The sequence below is a fragment of the Festucalex cinctus genome, chromosome 17 (genome assembly GCF_051991245.1).
Source record: "Festucalex cinctus isolate MCC-2025b chromosome 17, RoL_Fcin_1.0, whole genome shotgun sequence".
Taxonomy (NCBI): domain Eukaryota; kingdom Metazoa; phylum Chordata; class Actinopteri; order Syngnathiformes; family Syngnathidae; genus Festucalex; species Festucalex cinctus.
The window spans coordinates 16,223,422-16,246,463 of record NC_135427.1 but is presented as its reverse complement, the minus strand read 5'-3'; the positions used below and the strand labels follow the sequence as shown (position 1 = coordinate 16,246,463).

At 39.3% G+C, this 23,042-nt stretch overlaps 1 protein-coding gene across 3 annotated transcripts in view; it reads right to left on the bottom strand.

The window, feature by feature from the left end:
- Positions 1 to 23,042, bottom strand: part of LOC144005465 (uncharacterized) — a 237,300-nt gene that overhangs the window by 176,203 nt on the left and 38,055 nt on the right. The gene's annotated exons all lie outside the window — the stretch shown is intronic.

Below are 23,042 nucleotides of genomic sequence, written 5' to 3'. Positions count from 1 at the left end.
AAGCTTCGACGCTCTTGTTTGATGACGGCTTATCCCCCCTCAGCTGACATATTATGCTTGGACAGGCCTCCGGCTGAGCCGCCAGAACAAGCTACGGCGGGCGCGGATTAGCCCCCGCGCCGGCGCTAATGCAGTCAAAACTGTCAGGCAGATCAAAGACGCTCACTTCAGATTAAGACCAATTAAACGGGGTGGTGCGACGCAAATTAATACTTGGAGCGCGTGTGCGCACGCACACGCCGCAACAGGGCGGGCAAAAGCGGGCGGTTGCCGAGGGCCCCCCACAGCTGAAAGGGGCCCCCGAGTGATGGCTGACGGTCCAAAGACAAAAACGACGGCTGATGTTGGTTCATAGCAGGGGTCAGCAACCTTTAATGTCAAAAGAGTCATTCTAGGGCAAATTTATAACCAAAAATCTGTCGAGAGCCGCAAAAAATTGGAAAATTGTGATGAAGGAAACCATGTTAGTGTTAGTCCAATGTACCGAGGGCCCAATTAGAGCAAAAATATGAGAGCAGCATCCGATATGTAGACCAATTTCTTCATTGTCTTCTTTGTGCTGTAATTTTTCATACATTTTTAAACTTTTCTGTATTTCTGTCAAATTTCTGATATTTTTGGAAATTTTATGGGCATATTACATTTCTGCCTATTTTCCACCTTTTTTGGACATTTTATGGCTATTTTCTTTTCTGCCATCAATTTTATTTTGGGCAATTTTGGGATTTTTTTGTGCTGTAATTTCATACATTTTTAGACTTTTCTTCATTTCTATCAAATTTCTAATATTTTTAGCAATTTTATAGGCATATTACGGTAATTTTCTGACTATTTTCGTCCTTTTTTGAAAATTTTATGGCTATTTTCGTTTTTGCTATCAATTTTATGACATTTTTGGCAATTTTGGGGTAATTTAATTTTTTGTTCTCTAATTATTCATACAGCGGCACGGTGTAAAAAGTGGTTAGCACGTCCGCTTCCCAGTTCTGAGGTCTCCGGTTCGAGTCCAGGCTCGGACCTTCCTGGGTGGAGTTTGCATGTTCTCCCCGTGCCCGCGTGGGTCTTCTCCGGGTACTCCGGTCTCCTCCCACATTCCAAAGACATGCATGGCAGGTTAATTGGGCGCTCCGAATTGTCCCTAGGGTGTGCGTGTGAGTGTGGATGGTTGTTCGTCTCTGTGTGCCCTGCGATTGGCTGGCAACCAGTCCAGGGTGTCACCCGCCTACTGCCCAGAGCCAGCTGAGATAGGCTCCAGCAGCCCCCGCGACCCTTGTGAGGAATAAGCGGTCAAGAAAATGGATGGATGGAATTAATTTCAATATTCTATCTGAATAAATATATATATAAATTTCTACGAGATCCACAGGAGAGGGACTAAAGAACCGCAGGTTGCAGACCCCTGGCTTATAGCAACGTAGACAATCAATCAATCAATCAATCAATCAACATCTCCAAACAACAAATTGTCTTCACTGAACATGACTCGCATGTTTCAGCAAGCACGAGAGAATACGACCGAAACGCAAAATCTCGGAAGTGTGATGCCGACATGTTCACCATGCTGTGGCAAAAAAAAAATCTCAATTTCATGATTTCATGGCGCTGCAATCAGAAGACTTTGACCTCTGAGGCTGAACACGTCAATAAACTTTGGAAATGCTTTTTGGGGTCACCAAATTGATGCTTTTGGCATTTACGCCCGCTGCGCGCGTCGCCGTCCGTCAAGAGGCCGTCAAGAGGCCTCGGTCAGATTTTTGGCCGCACGCTGACCTCGCCGGCCAGCTGCGGTTCAGATGTTTGCATTTTTGTTAACGAGCCAGGCCATCAAACTCCTCCTCTTCCTCAGCTGCTGGTAAAAAAAAAAAAAAGAAATAAAAAAAAGAAAGAAAATGGGATGTTTTGTCATCCCGTGTGCACGGCGAAGTCTGCGCTCTTGAAAGTATCCCAGGCGGGGAATGTTGTCGTCTGCTATTTCCAATTTTCATTTTTAAAACCACACATTTTCATTTCACAGCAAAAAAAATAAAAAAAATAAATGTTGCTAAAAAAATAAATACACTTTTAAACGTCAAAAACCTCAGCAGAAGTACTGTGTTTTTATTTTAGCTAGGTACAGTACGTTCAAGGGCACATTTAAAAGGTACAATGTGTAAAATTGTTCATGTAAATGTATGACTACGCAATATGGCCAAAAAATACAATCTTTTTTTTTTCTCCAGTCATCATGACTAATACAATTTTAATCTAATAAAACCAACCAATGTTTATTTAAATGTTTAGACAACAATAATGTATACTGATTCTAAATCGGTTTTAAAATAGACTAAACATTCATAGTTTGTAGCGATAGAGTGATACGTTTTTTTTTTAAGATTATTAAGATTAAGATTATTAGTATTCAAGGAAGCCGATAACCGATATTTGGAGCTTATATTCATTTTCACTGAAAGGGAAAATATTGGCATTAAAATTTTGAAAAAACACAAACTTCAACTTTTTTTTTTTTTTTTTTTAGGGGGCGAGGGGGGATTAAAGCACATGTTTATTGAGAAGCATTTAGGGTTAATAAAATATTGGATTTTTTTTTTTTTTTTAATCTTAGTCAATAGACATCTTTGTTTTTAAAATCTAACAAGTTCTGGGATCTCCCAGGGACAGTAGCATTTTTTCAAAAGTTTAATAAAAACAATTGGTTTCTACACAAAGTATTTCAAAATTTCAAAAATATCTGAAGTTTGAAATTTTTACTTATCTTAGTTTTAATTTCAAACAAAAACAGAAGAGTAGTAGAGTACAGAGAGTTCCCACGGTCAACAGCATCCCAGAATATGTCAATTAAAAATAAATAAACACATTTAAATTACTTCCCTGAAGTTAACTTTTTTTTTTTTTTTTTTTTTAATGGATCTACTATCGGCCATAAGATTCTTCAAAATGGGCGATGCCGATATTCGTCAAAATGCTCAATATCGATAATTGGTCTATCCCCAATAGTTTATGCTTAACAGAACAGAAAATAAAAACAACTTAAAAAAATCAAATCTCGATTCTTTCTTTGTGGAATTTGCATATTTGCCAGCCTACCTGGAGAAAACTCAGGAGGTGAGCACAGGGGCCCGTCCGCCTTGGTTGCACTGAAAGGATCTTTCATGAATTTGTCTTTTCTACCTCACTGCCATGTGGAAAAGCTCTCTTCAAACACCACACCTGTGAACAGCTTTAATGAGCACATTTCGGCTTGGCGAAACCTGCTTTTTGATGCGGCTTTCGGGAGTCAAGTTGTGTTTGGACAGTCACGAGGTGAGAGGCTGCCTGGCTAGCTCGCCACTCTTGAGGAATGCGACCGCAGGAGATTTATTCCAGCAAGAAGAGCGCCGAGGGACTTTCAGCAAAATATTGATACGGCGTTGTGTGATGTTTTCCATACCAGGCGTGACACAAGATATATATGTACAGTATGAATACAAAGTGTAGAAAAAAAATATCAGCAAAATCGCAATGTGGAGTATCGTTATCGCTCACACGACGGTAGCAATGCTAGTGATGCTAAAAGATGTCAAGATTCTGTCACACAATGGTATCAAGATTGTTGTTGTCGAAAAAAACACACAAGTTCTGGTCAGGTGTTGGACAAGAGGTAAATAGTCCGGCAAGTTGACTGGGCCCACCTAAATAAAGCGTTTTTCTTCTAAAAACAATTTGTGTTCAAAAGAGTAACACATTTGCATCACAAAACTTCCTCCTGAAAAAAAAGTCAGACTCCATTACTGTCGGGCACTATTTTTTTTTTTTGTTCGTTCGTATCACTACGCGGCGTCCTGCAGACAGCTGATCCGCGCGCCTTCTGCCTTCGAAAAGACAAACAACTTGTAGATTAGTGCGTGTCTATCAGCTGTATGCGGGACGCCGCGCAGTGATACGAACGAACAGAAAATCAGTGCCGAAAAAAAAAAAAAAAAAAAAAAAAGAAAATCAGTGCCCGACGGTAATGAAGTCTGACTTTTTTCAGAAAGGAGTATTGTGATACAAATGTGTTACTCTTTTGAACACAAATTGTTTTTAGAAGAAAAACGCTTTATTTAGGTGACCCCAGCCAACTTGCTGGACCATTTTCCTCTCGTCCAACACCGGACCAGAACTCGTGTCACAGAACGCTGTCAGGGGTAATTCAGTGCTGATCGCACACACTGGAGGTGAAGATGAAATAGAGATTCATGTCAAAAAATCCGAACTATCCCTATTATCACAATGTACTGTTAGTTCTCATGGGCCAATAAATTGATTTGTAATTGTGACGATTCATCGCCAACTTTCTTCCAATATGTCAATTTTATGAGGATATTCTAACTGTCAAAAACGATACGGTAGTTTTATGGCCGGAGAGCAAAACGTGCCCTATTTGGGTCCACCGCAATTAGGTGACGTGGCCAAATCCAAGCAGAATCCGTCTGCATACGGCGGCGTGCGCTTGAAAGGAGCCGTCGCTCCCGTTTTTTGCAGCGTGGGAGGCGCGGCCGGCCGGCTGGCCGGCGGTACCTCATTTCAGAGAACAAATGTGCTTAAGTTATTTGTGAAGGCAATCTGTCAAAGGGCCCGGGCTGTTTTGGCACGTCGAATAACCACTGCTGAGATCACAGACTCCGATTCTGCTTGCAATTACCGCCAGAGGACCTTGCAGGCGGGCGGGCGGCCATTAATCCTACTTCTGGCCCTGGGACGCGGCCACATGTCAAATATTGTCTTCTGTGGCATGGTGAGCGAGAGGAGGGAGAGAGAGAGAGAGATAAGAGAAAAGAGAGAGAGATAGAGCAAGAGATTTTTTTTTTTTTTTTTTTTTACAAAATTGTGACCATTTTGACAATACAGAAGTATTGTTAACCTCTCCACAATATCGTGATAATTATCGTATTGTGACCTTCATATCGTGATATCGTATCGTCATTACATCTCTATTAACGACATCCAAACATCTAAATATAAATAATAAATAAAATAATTATCGCGATATAAACCTCACAATACGATAATGATTACGAGATTGTGGAAGGTTGGTGATGTAGAAAAAAAAAGTTCACGATACCATATTAAAGACTCACGATATTGCCCAAAAAAATACTATTTCATACTGACAGACATCAATGACCTACGATCAATAATCAGTAATGATTATTAATTATAAATTAATAAAATTAATTAAATAATAATTATTATTAAGACTACTACTAATAATAATCATCATCATCATCAATACTACTACTACTACTACTAATTATTATTATTATTATTATTATTATTATTATTATTATTATTAATACTACTAATTAACTAATTTAATTTAATTATAAGAATTAATAAATATCAATTCTTGCGCATGTTAATTTGTGGAGGATGTTCATCTGGTCATTAGCATGGATCTTCAACATAGGGGGCCAAAATATGTATAATTAAAATTAAGTTGACTACTATACAACCACACCTACACAAACAACAATAAAGGGATGGAAAACCCAACTTTCCAAACTATAAAAGGGTGTCAGAGTCAGCAATTCCTAACCCCCGAGTTGCCTCTCCCGTTGCACACTTGACACTTAACGCGCCGTGACACTTTATCCCCAAATTAAGCGTCTTTACGCAGCATGTCCCGCACAGAAAAAGTCAGACTTTCCTTAACTTGCGTTGACGGTGTCACGCACGTCTTGGAAAAGTTGATTGGGGGAGACGACGTTAAGCAGTGACACAAAGCGGCTCCCTTACTTGCCAGTCGCAAATTCACAAAATCGGCCTGTTCACTCGCTAATGGGCTTGACGTGGCATGAAGTGCGAAGTTAAAAAGCGTCTCGTCACACATCCGAGTGCCGCAGTTATACGCCGGCCGGGGAAATTAACAGCGTTTTTTTTTGTTTTTTTTGGGGGGTTTTTGTAACTTTTGACCTACAGGCCAAGAAACCGGCCAACATTTGAGTCACTCTACAAGCAAGGTCACGAGCAGTGTTCATTTTGACAAGAAATTTTAATGTAGTTTTCGTTAGTCTTTTGACTAAGAGGTTTTAGTCATAATTTAGTCATCTGGTTGCATTTTATTAATCCAATTTTCATCGACGAAAAAAAAAGCGCAATTTTAGTCGACGAAAAAGCGCGAAATTTTAGTTAACGAAGAAGCGCAAAATTTTAGCTGACGAAAAAGAAAAATTTTAGTCGACGGAAAAAAAACTAAATTTGTCGAAAAGAAATTTGTCGACGAAAAAAATATCAATTTTAGTCGACTAAATTGATAGTTTACTCGATATTTTCAACTTTTATACAGAAAATTAAAACATGTTGAACTAACTATAACTTCGTTTTCACCTAAATAAATAAAAGTGCATAATTTCTTGAGATTAATCTTACAGCTGCACAATGAAATAAATAAAATTTAAGAAATTAATTAAATTAAAATAAACTAAATTACATGAAATAAAGTGCAGTGAACATTTCTGAGTGGTTCTTTTCTCCAACGCGCATTTCATTTCTTCTGATTGGATTGTGTGAATTTTCGTCACTGCATTGTTTTCATTTTCGTTTTAGTCATCAACAAAATTGTCAGTCAATTTTAGTTATATTTATAGTCTCAATCAGGGCTGGACTGGTCACAACAAAATGGGCCTGACATTTTGGCTCCTGCCCAACATGTAGTTCTGCCACTGATGTTTATTGATAATGTTTCAGTTTGCTATCTCTATTCAAATTTGATTGATAGAGTGGTCCCTCCAAATTGTGGGCCAGTCTCTTGAAGGTAAGAGGTCGGAAAATAATCATTAAAAAGCACCGCAGGCCCACCGGGCATGTGCCCCATATGCCAGATGGCCAGTCCGGTCCTGGTCTCAATGAATGGCTTCTATTTTGGTTTTCGTTTCATTTTCGTCTGGGGGGAAAAAAATAAAAAATCATGACGAAAATATCACTGGTCATGAATGAATGATGCTCGTAAGGCTCCACGGTATACACACAAAAACAAAAAACAATCTGTAATTGCTTGACACTGTTAGCACGTTGAATAAATTCAAGTTGCTGAACGTCAAAGCGTTTCTCGGAGGAACAAGTTTGGACAGGCCTGATTTATGCCTTGGAAACCTTCACATCCAACTGGCCCCGCTCAACATCTAAATCAGATTTATAACCGCTGTCAAAAGGCAGCCGTGACGGCCAAATTCATCTTTTCCCCTCGCCGTTTTTCACGGCCAGCATCTCGGCCGCCTAACGAGCGCGTGCGGGGTCTTCGGCGAGCCGTCTGCTAACGGCGGCGCGAGAGCGATGGCGCTGCCACTCGGGGGATCTCGGCGGGACAAAACAAGACAAAACGACACACGTGTGACGAGCTGACTTTTGGAATGTGTGTCAATGACGTTACGGCGAGGGGGGAGGACCGGTGTTGAATATTTTTCCATGAAAAATGGATGTTTAAAAATGGATTCGGCTGCCTATTGAATCGATTCGAGAATTACGAGCTGTAATATTGCGATATATTGCCGAATTGATTTTTTTGTTAACACCCCTAATTTCAAGGGTGGATGAAGAGAAACTAACTACTTAAAAAAAAAAAAGCACACATTGGATGTTGCATTTTCCTGAAAAGAAGACAATCTAATGCTATTAAACTTAACTTTACACCGTCAGGATTTTGGAGCTGATCACCAATCAGTAAGTTTAAAAAAAAGAAAAGAAAAACGGAAAAAAAAAAAGAAAAAAAACACGAAACAATCACTGATCTGATCAGAAAAAGGAATAAAATAGTATAAAATAAATAAAATAAAATAAAACTACTTGGGGGGGGAAGAAAAAAAAATCCAACTGTATATGTTGTATATGTTCAAGATTTTGGAGCTGATTACCTATCAAGTTAAAAAACAAACAAAACAAAAAAAAAACAACAAAAAACAAACAAACAAACAATCAATGATCAGATCAGAAAATGAAATAAAATAAAATTAAATAAAATAAATGTAAAACTATTGAAAAAAATAAAATAAATGTAAAACTATTGGGGAAAAAAATTTAAATTAATAAAATTAAATTAAATTAAATTAAATTAAATAAAAAATGTAAATTAATTATTAAATAAAATAAAATAAATGGAAAACTATTGAAAAAAATAAAATATAAAACTATTGGGGGGAAATGGAATTGAATTAACAAAATAAAATAAAATAAATGTAAAACTATTGAAAAAAAAATCAATTGTAAAACTATTGGGGAAAAAATAAAAACATTCTAATACAGTACATTGGGAGCGTTGGATTATTAACAATGGCAGCACAGAACGTCCCTGGAGCGAACACGATTGTGTTTACTGTAACGTCTTATTTGGCGAATCCCATCAATGACGCCGACCTTCAAATTATGACATCACAATCGGTCACTGATTTGCCTGAAATATATATCTGCAAAATATTGGCCGATCCAATGCAGCCAATCAGAGCTGTGGAAAGTCTACATTGAACTTTCTATTAAAAAAATAAATAAATAAATAAATAAAAACTGTTGATGAAACTTTACTATAAAAAAAAAAAAAAAAAAGATCACCAATCGATCCGATCAAAAAATTAAATTAAATTAAATAAATTTTAAACTATTGGAAAAAAATAACTAAATAAATATCAAATGGAATTGAATAAAATAAAATAAAAAATACTAAATTATTCAATTAAATAAAGTAAATGTAAAACTCTTGAAAAACATAAAATAAATAAATGTATAACTATTGGGAAAAATGAAACTGAATAAAATAAAATAAAATAAAATTAAATAAATAAAATATATGCTAAACTATTGAAAAAAAATAAATGTAAAACTATTGGACAAAAATAGAAAGAAATCAAACTATATACAGTATATTGGGAGAGTTGGATTATGAACGATGGCGCAACAGAACGTCCCTGCAGTGAACATTTTGTGTTTACTGTAACGTCTTATTTTGCAAATCCAAATGATGCCGACCTTCAAATTACGACATCACAATCGGTCATTGATTTGCCTAAAATATATATCTGCAAAATATTTGCGGATCCAATCCAGCCAACCAGAGCTGTGGAAAGTCTACATTAAACTTTCTAAAAAAATAAAATAAATAAGACAAATTTGTTGTTCCTCGCTCCTAAAAATAATACAAACTGTTGATGTACTACTTTCCTAAAAAAAAAAAAAAAAAAAAAAAAAAAAAAAAAAAAAATTAAAAATTTTTTTTTTTAACATTTTTGGCATACGAATGACTGATTGGCCCATCACGACAGCATCCACCTAAACTTTGCCAAAAATGGCTGCTCAGACCAAAGTCAATCAAACGACGGGACCACCAGCACTGCTGAACTCAAGCTGGTCTTTGTCGGACCACCCTTCAACCCTCCACGCCCCGTCAGTCCCCCATTCGCCTTCTCCCCATCACATGAATCGGGTCTGCTCAACAAAAGACGCTTTGAGGTCATGCTCTTCTTCTTCTTCTTCTTCGTGTAAGCCCAAAGACAAGGAAGACTTAAAAGGGAGCTTATGAGGATAATGTTAAGCGAAAACACATGCCATTATGTCTCCATAAATTGCACAAAATGTAATATCTGCACGGTGGGGAAATGACTTTACTCGGGGGTGAAATCCACTCATTGGACTTTGCGCATCAAACGGCGTAACGGTCCTTGCTCGCGATTAATAAGCTTGAAGCTCCAAAGCCGCGCCTTTTTTTTTTTCCTTCACTTTTTTTGTGTATTCGTCACCCAGAGAATCCTCCACGGGGGTTTTAAAACTTCAAACGCGGCCTCATGAAAAAGTCAGGAGGTTTCAGACATGTGCTCCCCCCACCCGTGCTTCACCTCCAATGCCGCTGGCTCGCCAACACCAAAAGCCGCCATTGATTTTGATTTGATTTTTGATCCGGGATCAGCTGGCAAAAAAAAAAAAAAAACTAAACAAGACAATAATCTGACGCCCATGGCAACCTGGTAAGCGCTGCTGGCCTGATCTATCCGACTTCCATCATGACGCCCATCTTCTGCGTGGACATCTGAATGAAGTTAAACTGACACGGTGATATATTTTTGCTAGCCTAATTCCACATGGATCATCCTTGTGTATGAGCTCATAAAGTCCGGTTTATGGAAGATCCGGGACAGATTAAGTGAGGGAAGAGCGCTGTCCGAAGAATTTAAAGCTAGCCCAGCTGTACATTAAAAAACAGAAGGGATTTTTTTTGGGGGGGGGGGTTGCGTATTTTGGCAAAGGTCATAGAAAAGCCAACGGAGTTGCAAAACTGAGGTGGCTTTGTCGGTCGGTGATCCTTTGACAATCCACTTGAAATGAAAAATTCCTTCCTGTTTACCCGTGTGGGTTCACAAGAGACGGTGACGGTCAATTTAGAAATACGTTCTCCTGAATGTTTTGCAGATTGGGGAAGTTGTGTAGCGACTGTTCAGGTACTTGTGAGGAAAACCCCAACGTTAGATAAAGACGAGAAATAAGGAAAAAAAAAGGACGAAAAACAAAGAATTGGTGATTTAAATCGGCTTGTCTTCTTCAAATTCCTAAAAATCAAAAGGAACTACTGATGTTGCACTTTCCTCAAAAGACAATTTACAGATTAACATCCATAAAAAGATAACATGCTGATGTTACATGGTCATAAAATGAATAAATTCCATTTATCTTGCACTTTCCTAAGAAATACACAATACATAACGAACTAACGTTACAAAGACGTTATAAAGAACATAACTGATAGACAAAATATCAATGTTACTGATGCTATTGATAAGATGATACACTTTCCTACATCCTATTAATGTTGCACTTTCCTAAAAAGAAGAAACTAATGACATTGCACTTTACTTAAAATAAGATAAATTAGTCTCGTTGAACTTTCCTAAAAAGTAACGTTGCATTTTCCTAAAATGAAGACAAATCTTTGGTGTTGCACTTAAGCTATTCATGTTGAGCTTTCCTAAAAAGAAGACAAACTAATGATGTTGCACCTTCCTAAAATGAAGTCAAATTACTGGCGTTGCACTTGACTGAAACAAAGATAACCTATTCCTGTTGCACTTTCCTAAAATGAAGATAAATTATTTATGTCGCACTTAAGATAAGCTATTCATGTTGCACCTTCCTAAAAAGAAGACAAACTGACATTGCGTTTTCCTAAAATGAAGCCAAATGATAGGTGTTGCACTTAAGATAAGCTATTCATGTTGAGCTTTCCTAAAAAGAAGACAAACTAATGTTGCACCTTCGTAAAATGAAGTCAAATTACTGGCGTTACACTTTACTGAAACAAAGACAACATATTCCTGTGGAACTTTCCTAAAAAGAAGACAAACTCGTTATGTTTCACTTTCCTAAACTGAAGATAAATTATTGATGTCACACTTAAGATGAGCTATTTATGTTGCACTTTCCTAAAATGAAGACAAATTACTGACGTTGCACTTAAGATAAGCTATTCCTGTTGAACTTTCCTAAAAAGAAGACAAACCCGTCATGTTGCACTTTCCCAAAATGAAAACAAATCATTGATGTTGCACTTTTCCTTTTGACTAACAAATAAAACTTGATAATTAAACATGTAAACAATAATGAAATATTCCAGGCTTGGCTGTACGAATCCCACTGTGTGTCACAACAGCAGGCAGTTTATTGTAAACATTAATTTCAAAGTCATGGCTGTTGTCATGTTTGTGCAATACTGTCTGCACAAAAAAAAAAAAAAGTTTTGGAAGCAAACGTCGGCGAATGTGTGCACGTGCCAGTTTTTTTTTTTTTTTTTAGAGACTCTGGCATGTGCTGGAAACGTGGCTCCATGTCAAGATCTGCATCTAATAGACAGCCACAAAGCTTGAAAGGCCATAAATCAACGGGACTATTGAAAGCCAGTGGAGCGCGGGGTAAACAATAAAAAAAAAAATAAAAAAAAATGAAAGTCCTAATGGTCTCATAAAGCCCGCGACATTGCAACAGACATTCTGATTCCGTGTACGAAAGGCAGCCCGGAGCCTTTGGACGAGCGGGGAGAAGGGAGCCATTTTTCTCCGCTGATCAAATGTACAGTGCGACAACGTACAGGCTCTTTATTTACGTCAGCAGATGAGAGGCAGAAACGTTGCGATTATGAAGTGGTTGCGCTACAGCCGCCTCATTGATTTACAGCGAGGCGCTTATAAATCCCAGATGGGCTCAAGAGGGCCGCTCGCCGGATCCACGACAAGAACCGATGCGATCCGCGCCCGTGAAAGCCAGCTCAAGTCATAATAAGGAAACGCGGTTCACCGGCGGAGCATACAAATTGATTTTGTCCCGGGCTTTAGCCTTCAGACCAAAAACTGAATTACAGTATGTGTGACTAAAAAAGATCTTTAGCTAATGCTTGTAAATAATGTGCATCAGGTGACAAACAAGTGACTATTGCTGACTTGAACTTCATTATCGTGTTTGTGGTTTAGTGTGTGTTTAGTTAAAGCGATACAACACTTATTAATCATTTTCCAGTATTGGATTAAGCATTGTGTACAAAGAATAAAAGTGCAAATATCTCTGGCATCTTATTCCCTGAATTTTATTTTAAACCAATTAAGTATCAGAATTCGAACATACCATGTGGAACGCCATGTTCCTGTTTATGTGATCGTGATGACGTATCCCGTGTGCGTAACTGGAAGCCGTCTTTGCTCATGTCAATGGGAATTTGCAGACATAATAGGCAATAAAAAGATGTCTTCGATCCCAGATACTGTGCCAATTTATTTCAGAGTCAAGTCCTCAACACGTCCGGTTTCATGTCATTCCGTGTGGGGGCGGGGCGGCTGCTCCTAATGTGGGCTAAAGCATGCTTGCTACATGGCATGTAGTTTAGCCTAGCAGAGTGAAAGTCACCCGAATGTTTACCGTCCACTTCGACTCACCGGCGGCTGGATCTGCCAGTTTCATCCGGCTTTCGGTGTCCTCCATGCCTGTACTGCTTTTGTGAAAGTGCTTCTTTGTTTTGGGACGCGATAATTTCTCGTGAGTTCTTTGTTGTCATTCATTAATGTGTATTTTACACACGTCACGATGATGACGTGACTGTCCAAAATGCCTGATAAAGTACTTAAGTATGCAAAAATATTCATAAAAAGTGCTATAAAATCATGATTGCTCAACATAAATTGGTAATTTTTTCAGGGAAGAGTTGAAATGAACCATTTCACAGAAAAGCTGGTTCATTTTCCACAAGTCTTGTGTTCCTTTAAGTAAATTAGCAAAACATAAAGGGCAGCCTGAAGCTGCCCTGAAACAACTGCTTTACAGACTACCAACCCTTTCCAGCGTCAAGAGCAATTCTGTGCGATTAATCCGAGACCACAAAATGAACTCTGTAAGTCTATTTTTGAATCAACTTCCCTGTTAAAATAAAAATTACGTCCGGTGGTATGTCTATCTTGCATGCAATTTATAAACTCACAAGAGACCTTTAAGCAAGCTTCAGTGGAGTCTGACGATGTCTGTGTCTTTCACAAGCAGAGGCTGACACTGTTCTGTTTGGACCACTGAGAGCTCGTGTGCCTCAACTGCGTAAACACGAAACACCACTATGGGCACAAGTTCGGCAATATCACTGAAGCTGGCAGAAGTTACAAGGCGATACTGCAAGAAAGCCTGCAGGGCGCGGAGGAAACACTGGAACATTACAACAAGATAAGATACAAGTGTAACGAACAAGCGAGGTGCAACAAGGACGATTTGGAGGCGTTTTGTCACTTCCTGCAGGCTGCGGAAGAAGAGAAGAAACGGATTATAAAGGAGAAGATTGAAATTATTAACGACATAGCTGCTGTTTCAGACGTGATCAGGAGCACAGAGCAGGAGCGGACCGCTGACTACATTTCCTTCCTTAAGCACTACAAGAACGCCATGACAAGAATCCAGAAGCTGCCCAAGCCCAACGACCTCCCAGAAGTAGCTCTGCTGGACAAAGCCAAGCATGTGGACAACTTCAAGTTCAGTGTGTGGGACCAAATCAAGGAGATGGTCCCCAAAAGTCCCGCCGTTCCAGACCCAAACACGGCCGGTACAGAACTCTGTCTGTCTGAAGATCTGAGAAGAATGAATTTTTAAGACACAGCAGCGTCCGAGGAATCCCCAGAGCTTTGGTCGAGAACAGGGTTCACCTCGAGGTCCTGCAGGTTTTAAATGTTTTGACTTTTTTTGTTGTTTTTTTCTTTTTTTTATACTAGTCAAACTGCATTCCTCGTGGGCCGCAGTCCTGCACGTTTTCGTATAGATACGTCTTTGGGACACGTAAAACATTTAAAATAGAACATATTTATACGTTTTTGGGAGCAAATGAGTTAATATGATTGTAACCGATTAACATTACAAAGAGTTTGAACAGAAAAACTGCTTAAATATAGGAATATTAAAGATTGAGGTAAAATAATGATTCAATGAATGTGCCAGCTGAGATAGGCTCCAGCACCCCCCGCAACCCTTGTGAGGAATAAGCGGTCAAGAAAATGGATGGATCGATTGTGTTTTACAAATACATCAAATTGAAATGGCACCTAAATGAAAGTTTGAAAACAAAACGGTTCTAAAAGATGACTTTTTAAACTGAATACAGTGGAACAGTACGGTCATCGGATTAAAATATGTATTGCGTAATTCTTTACGTACAACTAGGCTATGGCTACAATTCTGTTGTAGAGTGGACCAGATGAAAACCTGCAAATAATTGACGCTAACTGTAGTCGTTATAAATTGTGAATAAGCAGGTATCACGAAGAGGTGAAAAAGCGAAGGATCGGCAAATGCAGCGATTACTTGCAGTGGTGGACTTCTGCAAAATGCGGGATAAATTCCTGACCAAAAAAAATACGTGAATCAGTAAATACCGAAGTTTGAAAATGTGTTGGTCCACCAAAGTTAACTTTTAAGGTCAACACATTTGCATTTAATCTTTAAAAAATTGTTTTGAAACACGTTTACAATTTCATTAACTTTTATACGCATTCCATTTGAATTCAACCCTTGTTTAAGTACACTTTAATTTTCCGGTACTTAACTCCTTTGCTCCCAAAAACGTATAAATACGTTCTATTTTTATTTATAAGACGTATTTATACGTTTTTTTAAAAAAACATTTTTTGTGCTAGAGCATACAGAAGGCTTTGATGCAGCCTTTCAACTGCAGAGAGCAGGCGAAAAAATGATCATAATTAAAAGACGGCCAGCAGATGGCAGCAGAGTATAAGAGATCAACCTGCTATTATCAATTAGCTATATTCTAATGCTAATTGCTGCAAAACGGAAATGGATATAAATAGTTTTTTTTCTGATCAAAGAAGAGACTTTCATCTTTCTTTTAGTTTAATTTTCCATGTTTTTCTAGCAATAGAACAGAATATTCTGTGGGCCTTGTAAAAATCAGTCCAAATCCAGTAAAACAGCTGGGAGCGAATGTGGTTGCTTCAATGAAAATGGCTGCCAGTCAGTGAGTTATTAAGTGCAATCGTATCCTTCAGTAATGTTAGAGTGGCCGACTAACACGAAACACACTTTTGAGGAAGAAGCCCTGTGTGTGCGCGTTCTGATGAATCGCACACTCTTGAGAATTGCGGACCGAATGGAAACGCGGCTTGGCAGCGTACAAACGGCGGCCGACAAGGCGAGGAGGAGCCGTCAGCTGAGCATTTTGATCACTAAGTCGACAAATGGAGCGGTAAGTGTCGAAAAGGCTCCGAACCGACCGCCTGACACTAATTCCGGGGCCCCTCCCGCCAATCCCTAATCCCCGCTTGTGAAATGTGACAAGATGGTTCCGCTTAACGGGGAATAATCTGCTCATCACAGACGCTCATCCCGAGTGTCAAAACACGCCACCTGAACATTTTGCACCCGCCCGGCAGAAATTCAATCTGAGGGTTCGCAGTTTGCCGTGTTGCTGGATGGCTGCGTTATCGGGAAGGGTGGAAAACAACAAACGTTTTTTTTTTTTTTTTTTTTTTTTTTTTGTTTTTTTTTTAAACACACGTTAATGACAGAAGCGTGTTTCTAATCCCCCCGAGGCCAGCGCAGGGGCGACTTGACGAAAGTTTCCCCAAAGTTCTTAAGGGGTAATATGGCAGCTGTCGGGCGGGACGAGGAAGCTAACGCGCGCGTACAGCATAACATCCTCACCTGCCTGGAGTGGACGACAGCGCTTAATCTCGGCAGGCGTTAACTTCCCGCTCCTGACTAAATCGAGGAGACAACGTGGAAAAAAAAAAGAGCCTTCAAACCGCCGCCATCTTCCACCAGGGCGGCGTAACGTTTTGACTCGTGAGCTTCAAAAATGTCCCGTCTTAAACCACATCACGGCGCTAACGCTAGCCGACAAGTTGCCCGGTTTCTTGTGAGGGGGGGGGGCAAACCCTTCAAAGAAGAACGCTCGTCTATTTTCTTGTCATATTTGTTTGAAGGACGACTCAACGACTCGCCGGTCTAATTCCCTCCACTTTCAAGGTGCATTTACCGCAGCCATGGAGGTGATGGGAGCAATTTCAAAGTGTCATTCGGGGGGGGTGGAAATATGGCAGCGACCGACGTGTCTCCCGCAGGCTGTCAAAAGGGCCCGTGTGAAGTTAGCGCTAATCTGGATCGTATTCACTCGACACCATTTACTTGTCAGCGCTTTTGCCTGGGCACGCCAAATCATAATAAGGATCAGCGTGGAAGGAACGACAGATTGAGAGCTCGTCAAATCAAAAAGGTCAAATTGTTGCAGGGATTTTTTTTTTTTTGCTATAAAAATTGGAAATACGGAAGAATTTACTTTAGGGCAGCATATTCGAGGTTCACTAGTCATAAATGATTCCGAGTTTTTTGTGCTTTTTTCTGAAATGCCAAAGCCAAAATAGGAAAGTAGTACCTTAATTGGTGCTATTGTTGACGTGATACAGCTCGCCAATTTTTAGTGCTGTCACTATCGAATATTTTTAGACTAGATTAGGGATGCACGATATCGGTGGCCGATAATTATCGGCAATTATCGACCTATTTGACGTCAAACAGATAAACCAGATAATAGAGAAATGTGCAGATAATTATCGCCAAATTTGACGTCAAAGAGATAAACCAGATAGAGAAATCCGCCGATAATTATCGGCAATTATCAACCAATTTGACAGCATACAGAGAAACCAGATAAAGAAATTTGCCGATAATTATTGGCAATTATCGACCAGTTTGACTTCAATTGTATTCAAGTTAATTTTGCAAACAGTTATCGACTTACTTATCGGTTATCGACATCGGCACTTTTTAAAAGATTACTTTATCTATATTGGTTGAAATTAGCATTATCGTGCATCCCTAGAATCAATTAATCCATCGACTATTTCATCGATTAATTGGATTCATTTTAATTTTGTATTAAAGTGTATTACAAAAGCATTTCCCCCCCATGATTACTGTTTATTAACCACTAATTGGTGTTTATTTCGTACTTCGTAGTCGAATACTGATTAAAAATAATGGGGATTGATGTTGTACTATGTTAACTGGTTCGGTCATTGTTTTCCAAAGTAAAAACAGATGTTTGCAACTGTCTTATTTTGATTAAAATGCTTAAAGTCAGAGGACATGGACAATTTTGAATGGAGAAAAAATGACTCCAAGTGTTTACTTGATTATTAATACTGTTGTCGATTAACTTGATCATCAATTACGTGTCGATTCATTTTGACAGCTCTAATATATTTTTATTTGTATTTATTATCATTTTTATACGCATTCCAGCAGACAGCAAATTTTGGTTTGAAACAAAGCACTTGTCAATAGGGATCTAACAATAAAGGCAATATCGTGATATCGCGATATTAAAACAGCCACAATATATCGTCGTGATGTCACGATTTTAAAAACAGCACATCTGTTCAAAAGGCCGGTTGATTTCAATTTGTGCCGTACTAGCACCCTCTGGTGGCTATTATTTTTAGTGCAGTTTAAATTTACACAAGGCATGTTTTGGCCCTTCTGTCTTTAAAATCCACGCTAATGCTAAGATGAAGGGGAACATAATATGCATATGAATTGAGTCAATATGTGGAGGAACTCAATGTGTGCGCACATTAGCAAGTGTCTCAATATCAAGTCAAGTCATCTTTATTTATATAGTATTGTGTAATTTTTAGTATGAGCTCATCTTTTTACAATATTTTGACCTTCCTTCAAACGCCAACCTCCCCACAATATTGTGATGTTATCGTATTGTGATAATTATCGTATTGTGGTGTTTGGATGTTGTTACATCCCTACTTGTAAGTCAAGGTACCAGTGTAATATAAGACAGTAACTAGTAATGTGTATATATAAGATGTCGCAACGGCGCTTGTGAGTACAAAAGGCAGCTCTTGCCTGGCAAGACGGCAGTTAGTTAAGGCCGTTAATTTCCCAGTAGACGCGCCACTGCGGGCGACACGCCGGGGCCGTACTTAAGCATTATTAATGTGACAGGCCTCGGCGCAAGGCCAATCAATTAAACAGGAGCAAAACCGGCGTCGCCTGCCTGGGTGCCGGCGTTTTCAGGCCATTTTGAGACGCCAGCGTGCGGCAGGAGAGCCGCTTGAAACAATAGCAACCTCACAGACGTCTGCTCCCCTTTTTTACCTGTCGCGTCCCATTGCCGCCTCGACGTGGGCACGAGAGTTTTCACGTGGCAGCGGGGGAAGGAACTTGTGCTTGCGTGCAACTGCAAAGCGTTTCATTTTTGTAGTCATGTCTGCTGCGTTTGTTTTTCCAGGTTTAGCTACCACTGTGGGGACCGACTTGAAATTGTGGGGACATTTTGGTGGTCCCCACAAGTTCAAACCTCTTCTTGAGGGTCAAGACGTGGTTTTTAGAGTTTAGGTTTTAATTGAGTTATGGTTGAGGTTAGGGTAAGGAATTGGGTTAGCCAATCATTTTTGATGGGTGTGAGTTTGTGCTCATTAACTCCATTTTCAGTGAAGCAACCCCTTTGGTCCCGGTTTGACTGGATTTTGACTGATTTTGCAAGGCCAACAGAATATTGTGTTTGATTGCTATAAAAACATGAAACCTACCAAAAGAAAGATTAGAGTCTCTTAATTCATCAGGAAAAAAAACATTTGTATCTGTTTCCATTTTGCGGCAATTAGCATTAGAATACAGTTAAGTTTCATCAATATTCATTCACATTCACAAAATGAGCTTATTGCAACATGATCCTGGCTGATCTCTTATACTCTGCTGCCACCTGCTGGTCATTTTTGTAATAACTATCATTAATGTAAGCCACCTCTTCATATAAGAAGCTGCATCAAAGCCTTCTGTATGCTCTTGCATTAAGAAAAAAACAAAACAAAACATATAAATATGTTTTTGGGAATGAAGGACAAAGTATTAAAAAACGTATTTACACAATTTTGGGTTTGAATGTGTAAATTCACCTGAAACCTTATAAAAATCCCACACCCTTCACCTGAACTAGATACTTCAAAGTCTCGCCACAGTCATGAAGCTTAGACGGTCAGGAGACCAGAGGAAAGATCAAAGGAAAGAAAGAAAAATCTGCTACATTCGCAAGTGCTTACAAACTCCGATTCAGACTTCAGGCCGAATACCTGCTGTATTTTTCTTGTTATGGTATTTTTCGAGGTGGGACTAAGTTTGAGAAGCAGCGACGAAAACTTATTTATAGCGTTGTGTATATTCTAGCCAAGGAACACAAACAACGCAACCCCCCCCAAAATAAAGCCGAGGAAGCTTTTGCTGAGTTACGAGCAGCAAGCGCGTCCAAATTGCTCAATCGCTGAAAGCCGTCCGAGAGCGGATGACGACTTCGCCGTCGTTGCGACTTTGAAGCCGCCGTATTGGCAGCGGCCCGTCCATAAACATGTCCCGCCTCGGTGAAATACAGGCGGCAGATTTCAGGCTCTCTGTTTAAAAGTCATGAATTACGACGACGGCGGCGGTGGAAAAAAATGTGCAGCCATTTAGGGAGCGAGCCGGGGAATTTGGTGCGCCTGCCTCATCCATCAGGGCCACAATAAAAAAAGAAGAAAAAAAAAAAGATTTTTGGCTGACGCTGGGAATTTATGCTCGCCCTTCCCTGTCCTAATAAGTCAAGCGGCCGTGTCAGCGGCTGACAGGCCGCTTGCCGAAAACAGCAGCGCCGTTATCAATCAAAAAACACTTGCATCTGTTTAACTTTCGCCTGATCAGCAAGACATTTATAGGCTATTGAGTAATAAGATAAGTGGGTCTATTTCAAAAAAAAGTGGGGGGGGGGTGGAAGATTTTGTGATGAATGGCAACCACGGGACATTTTCATAAAAACACTCTTTGCATTGTAAAGAATGCGATTTTGGATTCAACGCGATGCCATTCATTCATCCTTCATACGAGAAAGACTCGTATCGTCACTACGCTTTTTCTAAACCACTTTTTCAGCTTGGGTAACATACCTGCAAGACTTTTTGGCCCTGAAACACAACACAATAACGATTATGGTTGTCACCTTTAGTGCTTCATTTGGTCACGTGTTAACATGGTCATTGAAGTCACCTCCAAAACAAATCAACATGGCCGTTGACGCAGGTCAAACTAAAATCTGGTTTTGGACATGTTCGATTCGGCCTCTTAACTCATTGACTGGCAGCCATTTTGACTGAAGCAACCCCCTTCAGTTTTACTGGATTTGGACTGATTTTGCAAGGCCCACAGAATATTCTGTTCTATTGCTATCAAAACATGGAACCTACCAAAATAAAGATTAGAGTCTGTTCTTCCACCAGGAACAAATATATATATATATATTTCTGTTTTTTCCAGCAATTAGAATTGTTGTCAATATACACATTCCTGGTGAAAACACTGTCAAAAAGAGCTTGTTGCAACATGGCCCTGGCTAATCTTTTATACTCTGCTGTCAGAGTATTGATTTTGTAAGGCCCACAGATTGTGTTCTATTACTATCAAAACATGGAACCTACCAAAAGAAAGATGTAAGTCTCTTCTTTCATCAGGAAAAAAAAATATTTCTTTCCGTTTCCGTTTTGCAGCAATTAGGATTAGAATATTATATTATAGAACATATAATATATATATTTATAATAACTACCATTGCTTCAAGCGTTCAGTTCAGAGGCTGCATCAACGCTTTCCGTATGCTCTAGCATAAAAAAAAATAAAAATTAAAAAAACGTATAAATGCATCTTTGGGACATGTAATATTTTAAATAGAATGTATTTTTACGTTTTTGGGAGCAAATGAGTTAATGATTAGATAGGTGACTTGAGCTAAGCCGTTATGTCACTGTGACCTGTCCTGGCATCTTCCTATCTACCTGCACTCTGGCGCACTTGTCCCAACGAGTCCTCCAACAATGACGACCAAATTGGTCGTTTTACTGCGCAGCAAAATACGACCAAGTGTTGCGTATTGTAGTTCAGCCACTTCTAGTGGCCATGTTAAATAGCAAAAAAAAGAAAACTGAGATTCAAGCCCAGATCTTCTGTGCGAAAGACTAACGTCTAACGTACTGAGCTAACCGTCCAGTAACGATCTTGGTGTTCATTTTGAGTCTTGACATTTATGGTTGGGGTTGTTAGGATGAGGCTTTCAGTGAGGTTGTACAATAAACCTTACGTCGTTACATGGATCACAAATGGTTGAGATTAGGAAAAGGTGCAGTGAGGTTGTAGAAAGCATATAGTCATCACAAACCAAACATGTAAGTCCACACTAGTTGATACTAGTCTATTTATTTATCTATTTATTCTCTCACCTACTTCTTATTTATTTACTGATGTAAAATGTATTTACTTGTAAAAAAAATAAATAAAATAAAATTGTATTCGCACTTAAAAATGTTTGCTTTGTTCTTGTTTACTGCAAAACTGATATTTATGTTTATGTACAGCACTTTGTATACATCAATGCCTGTTCCTAAAGCGCTTTATAAATAAAGTTGAGAACACTAAAATCAGACGAGTGGATGAATAGGTCAGTCGGATAAATACTCGTCTTTGGACCAGACCGACTGGGTTCGGATCTCTCTTCCATATTTTTGCGCTATTTAACATGGCCACTAGAGGTCTCTAAACTAAAATAGGTAACACTTGGTCATAATTTGGCACCTTTTTAAAACGACCAATGTGGTCATATTTATTGGCGGATTGTCTCACTTATCCAGTTGAAAGCAGTTAAGACCAACCGGTCACATATTTTCACATGGAGTAGGCTGAGCCCAAGACAGTATCAGAGTTGAGACCATTCTGAATAGATTATACCTTCTTCCGCATGCAGCAGAAAAGGCTCCACAGCCGTGCACGCAATCTTTCTGCCATCCAAACAGTTCAACTGAGAATATGCAGTCTCCTGGTTGTTATTATTAGTATAGCGACCATTCAAGATAAAAGAACCGGTGAAAGTTCCCATCGGAGCTTTACAGACAATCAAATGGTCCTTCGGAGGGTTCAGACTCCAATTATAAGATCGCCAATGGAATTGTACTTGCGATTGTGAAATATCATCAGGTCCTGATGTTTTGTCTCTCGTTAAAGAGATTTACAGGAAGATTAGAGAGAGGCCGAGATGATGGAAGGCTCGGGTCCGAGACGTTTCCCCTTCCCGCTCTTCATTTGCCACTCGGCTGCTGACCCCATTGTGACTGAAGAGAAGAAATGCAAACGGCTGACAGATGACTGGCAAGCAGGACGGGGAAGTGACAGATGCCAGGCTGCATCGGGAAGGGAGAGGACGTGAAAAGACGTCATGACAGTGGATGGACAGACATGCTGCTTGTCCGCCGTAGCCGTGGGTTATTTCTTAATGACTCATGCGCCTTCCAAAAAAAAAAAAAAAAAAAGACTGTCTTGTCAACATGGGAATGGCTTAACGTGGGAATGAGAAGTGACGGAGACGGGAAGCTCCAGTGGCACTGGGTGACTTGATGGTTGCTCTAGTTTGGAAACATTTTCCTCACAAAAAGACTTAAGTCTTATATTTCCTTTTGAGATCTGCTTTACGTTTGACACCAAACTAGTGTTAA